The sequence below is a fragment of the Chrysochloris asiatica genome, unplaced genomic scaffold, assembly GCF_000296735.1.
Source record: "Chrysochloris asiatica unplaced genomic scaffold, ChrAsi1.0 scaffold00094, whole genome shotgun sequence".
Lineage (NCBI taxonomy): Eukaryota > Metazoa > Chordata > Mammalia > Afrosoricida > Chrysochloridae > Chrysochloris > Chrysochloris asiatica.
The window spans coordinates 5,193,856-5,199,353 of NW_006408612.1; the positions used below are offsets into that span (position 1 = coordinate 5,193,856).

The 5,498-nt window shown below is 41.7% G+C and overlaps 1 pseudogene; it reads left to right on the top strand.

Annotated features, from left to right (window-relative positions):
* LOC102835972 overlaps positions 1–5,498 on the top strand; it is a 116,860-nt pseudogene that overhangs the window by 72,902 nt on the left and 38,460 nt on the right.

Below are 5,498 nucleotides of genomic sequence, written 5' to 3' on the forward strand. Positions count from 1 at the left end.
ATTTTGTCCATAGAATCCTTCAATATTTCAAGTCAAGGCTTGAATTTTTTTCTTCAGTTCTTTAAGCTTGAGAAATGCTGTACATGCTTTTCCTTTTGATTTTCTAACTCCAGATATTTGCACATTTCATTATAATATTTGACTTTGTCTTCCCAAGTTGCCCTTTGAAATTTTCTATTTGGCTCTCTTAACTTCCTCATGTAATCCATTTCTATGCTGGAGAGTATGTTTCAGAGTCTCTTCTGACATCCATTTTGATCTTTTCCTTCTTTCTTGTCTTCTTAATGACCTTTTGCTTTCTTCCAGTATGACATTCTTGATGTCATCCCACAACTCTTCTGGTCTTTGGTCATTAGTGTCTAATTCATCAAATCCCTTCTTGAGATGATCTCTAAATTCAAGTGGGATATGTTCAACCTCATATTTTGGCTCTTATGGACTTGTTTTAATGTTCTTCAGCCAGAACGTGGATATGAGTAACTGCTGATCTGCTTTACAATCTGATCCTGGTCTTGTTTGGGCTGATAACATGGAGCTTTCCACCAAATCTTCCCACAGGTGAAGTCAATTTAATTTCTGTGTATTCCATCTAGTGAGATCCACGTGCATAGTTGTCTTTTATGTTATTTAAGAAAGACATTTGCAATGAAGAAATCATTGGTCTTGCAAAATTCTATCATGCGATCTCCAGCATTATTTCTATCATCAAAGCCGTATTTTCCTACTGCTGACTCTTCAGCTTTGCTTCTAACCTTTGCTTTCCAGTCACAAGTAATTATACATCTTGATTGCATGTTTCATCAATTTCATACTGAAGATATTAGTAGAATTCTTCAATTTCATCACCACTGGCTTTAGTGGTTAGTGCATAAATTTGAATAATAGTGGTATTAACGGGTCTTCCTTGTAGACATATGGATATTATCCTCTCCCAGACAACATTGTACTTAAGACAGATCTTGAAATGCTATTTCTGATGATGAATGCAACAGCACTCCTCTTCAATTTTCATTCCCAGCATACTAAACCATACGTCAGATTCAAAATGGCCAATACCAGTCCATTTTAACTCACTAATGCTTATGATATCAATCTTTATGCATTTCATTTCATTTTTGACAGTTTCCATTTTCCTAGAGTCATACTTTGTGCATCCCATGTTCTGATTATTAATAGATGTTACAGATATTTCTCCTCATTTTGAGTTGTGCCCCATTAGCAAACGAAGGTCCTAAAAGCTTTACTCCATATGCATCATCACTGTCAGCTCTACTTTGAGGAGGCAGTTCTTCCCTAGTGGTATTTTGAGTGTCTTCCAACCTGAGGGTTGCATCTTCCAGTACTATATCTATATCTGACAATATTCTGGTGCTATTCATAATGTTTCAATATTCAATATCTGTAGTTATCTGACAGTGTTCCACTGTTATTTATAAGGTGTTTGGTGACTAAACATTCAGAAGTAGTCCACCTCTCCTTTTTCCTAGCATGTCCTAGTCTGGAAGCTCTGCTGAAACCTGTCTACCATGAGTGACTCCACTGGTATTTAAAATACCCATGGCATAGTTTCCAGCATCACATCAACACGTAAGCCACCACAGTATGACAAACTGACAGACAAGTCGTGGGCAGTGAGGTTGGAGATGATGAATTCATGGTCAATGTACCCTGCCCAAGGGACTGCCAGTGCAAAAATTTCCTGCCCCAAGTTATTGACTAGGAGGCTATGCTGCATCAAGCAGGAGTTTAGTTGTTGTTATGTGCCGTGGAGTCGGTTCCGACCCATAGTGACCCTATACAGTGTTTCCGAGGCTGTAAATCTTTAAGGGAGCAGAAAGCCTCATCCTTTTGCCGCGGAGTGGCTGGTAGTTTTGAACTGCTGACCTTAAGGTTCACAACCTGATTTGTAACCACTACACTAGAGGAGGGTATAATTATGAAGGAATAACTGAGGCTCTATGTATCCTAGAGTGCACTGGCCATATGAAAAAATAAGGTCTTAGACACTGGGTGGTCACAAAACCAGTGGCATTTGGATAGACTGAACCATTGCAAGGACTGTTAGTGTAGGCAGCACAAAGGAAAGTCATGCCTTAGAGGGTAAGACAAAAATAGTACTGGTTTTCTGCCACAACTTTTAATGTGTCACAATTGGAGGAGTAGCTAGCCACCAATTCTTAAAGTATGTTGATGTTGTTGTTATTGTTGTTGTTATGTGCCCTGGAGTTGGTTCTGACTCATAGCGAGTCTGTACAGGGTTTCCGAGGCTATAAATCTTTATGGGAGCAGAAAGCCTCATCTTTCTCCCTCGGAACAGCTGGTAGTTGAGAACTGCTGACCTTAAGGTTTACAGCCCGCTTCGTAACCACTACGCTACCAGAGCTCCTTAATTCTTAAAGTATAGTTTTCTCAAATTGTGTAGAACCCTATTCTGTAGGGTAGGCTTCCGAGGGAAAGTGTCATTAGTAAGGAAAGGTTTATGGTTAGTGGTAGCAGTATAAAAGCAGGCACTGTGGTTTATCCTTTCAGTTGGACCAAAGTGAGTGGGATAGTGCTGAGAGGTTCCCTTCTGGGTAAAAGACAAGGTAGAGGACCAATTAATCATTCTTGGCAAGAGAGAAACTGAGGGACCGTTTCTGGAATTCATCACTAAATTTCTTAAGGTCTACTGATACACTTCCTAATTTTTCCTTACGTTGCCCAAGATCAGACATAGAGAAGGAAACAAATATCAGACTGTCAACTTGTTTCCCTCTGCTCTGGGTACCTCCCTTAGAGGGTAGATGCCTGTTTCCAGGGAATTTTACTGTTATTTTTGGCCCCATCCTATATTCTGATCACAGTCCCACTGAAGAGGAGTTGGAACTCGTATCTGGCTGAGAAGAGAGATCTGTGAAGGCTGGGGCCACAGAGGGAGAGGGGTTTACAAGTGGCCCCTCATATGGTGGAGGAGCCATGGGGCTGGTGACAGAATCAGGCTCTTGTAGAGAGCAAGGAAAATAGGTCACAGCCAATGAAGCACTGGAGAGGCAGACTCTGCCCCACTTCTCCCTCCTTTTTATAGGCTGGGTCATCTAGTATATCCTCCGGCTGTCCTGATACATCAGGTTTAAAGACAAAGACCTGAAATAAGGTTCTTCTCCCTTACCTCACATAGGTAACTCTCACCATTCAGGATTCTGGTACAGACAGGGCCACCAAGCACTGCAGGTGGATTTCTCCCCATTTTCTCTCTTTGCAAAAGAGATATAACTGCAAAACTGTATTAAAAGAGAAGGACCCATTAATGGGCCATTGTTCTTGTCCCAGAGGGACTAGGGCCAGAATGTATTACAAAAATGAGTTTCTTTTTATTAATTTCCTCTGTTGAAAGGTCTCTCCAGTGAGTTAGCAAACATCCTAGGGGGAGGTCTTTTGGTATGTTTGAGGATTGGCTCAGGGTAGACCCTTCCACAAGCAGTGGTCAATAATTAGAGAACCACAAGTGGATAGATGTGAGCCTTGTGAACCTGCCTGTGTCCCAGATGTGCTAGTTTAAAAGGAAGTTGGAAACTTTCAAAATGATTTTGTTTAGGAGGGTCAAGGGAGAAAGTAGGTTGCCTCGCCTCCCATTAACCAAGACTAATCTGACCCAGAGGTGGATCACAAATGGATCCAAACAGTCCTCAGTATCCTGGCATGGAACCTGGAAAACAAACACTCCCAGAAACCAGTAGGGAAATTACTCCCTTTCTAACTGTGCTGGGGGGTAATGTTGTCTGAGGGCCAGAGGGGTCCAATCCACAGTGTCCACTTAACACAGAGGACTAGATGACCATCCAAGAGTTAAACAACATCCCACAAAGGGCCCAAGAAGATCTTCACACAACAGAAAAATAAGGCTTTGAAGTCAGCCTGTTTAATTCTGGGAAGAAATAATTACTACGGTCAGAGTAATGTTCACTGTTCTCACTCTCAAGTGTGGGAAAGGAAAGCTCTTAGAAACCAATAAAGAGAATGTTCAGACTAGAGTGGGCACTGAGGGCCTAATAAGTGAGCCAAGCGAATAGCAATTGACAATCAGAGAGAACAAGTGAAGATTCTAAGAGTCAAATGATGAATGATAGCAGGGTCTAGAACCATCTTAATGAGCAGAAAGTTAATACGTTTGGCAGGATAGCTCTGGAAATGAAGGCTCCCTAGAGGGCAGTTGGCCGATGATAGATGTGTGAGAAAGCATCAGGCAGGGAATAGCAGAGATATGAAATAAAGAAGGGAAGACCTCCAGTGGGTCTTGGGGACTTGAACCCTTCATCATGGAGATTGCCTACAGCTCTTGGGGACTTGAACACCTCACTCCCATGGGAGTGCCTAGGGACAGGTCCTTAACAGAGTGAACAATCCTATGCCTGTTCCTCATTCTTAGGGATTCACATAGGAATCAGGTCTTACAATATACCAATCCAGGGGACTCAGACCCATTGTGGTGACTTTGAAGATCAAGGAGAACGTGGGGAAGAAGTCCACAGAAAGTTTACACCAGGAGAAGCATAGAGGTCTAAGGTGTCCTATTCTAAAAGAACAAAGACTCATGAGACTACAGAGCCAGATGAAAACAACAAAGAGTCAGACAGCAAAAAGAAGATGAAAAGATTCATGTCCACCAAAAAGAAAGGTCCTCAGAGAATGTTTAGACAGGGATCAGCCCAGTTACTGACAAGTAATTAAAACAAAAAGGTTTCAGCAGCTACTACTTCTCATCCTCAACTGACCCAATCCCATTCATGGGTTCTCCAAAAAAGTAGTCCCAAGTGTCCCACCAGAGTCACCAACACACTGATAATGGATCAGGCTACAGAAGACTAGGAAGTTATGAAATAGTTTTGAGAGGTTTATTAGAATGGGGAAATAACCTGCAGGGGAGATATGCCATAGACAGCAGAGCCTCACGTGCTCAGTCTAAGGTGTTTTCATAGTGAGGGGTAAAGCTGCAGACACAATTCCACCAGATTTCAAAAAAGGAGTGCTGATAACTGGCTTGTGAGTTACTGTGAGTCTGAAAGCTATACCACCAGTATTTTAAATACCAGCAGGGTCACCCAGATGAGCTTCCAGACAAAGACAGACTAGGAAGAAGGGTGACAAACTACTTCTGAATATTTAGTCACTGAAAACCTTATGAATAGAAGAGAAACACTGTCAGATATAGTGCAGGGAAATGAGCCCCTCAGGTTGGAAGGCACTCAAATGTGATTGGGAAGTGCTGCCATGATGACACGAATGGAGTAAAGCCTGTGAGAGTAAAGCCCTCAGGACCTTCATTTGCTGATTGGGCACAACTCAAAGTGAAGAGAAACAGCTGTAAACATCCATTAATAATCGGAACATGGAATGTATGAAGTATGAATCTAGGAAAATTTGAAATAGTAAAAAATTAATTGGAACGCATAAACATTGATATCTTAGGCATTAGTGAGCTGAAATGGAATGGTATTGACCATTTTGAAACTGACAATCAT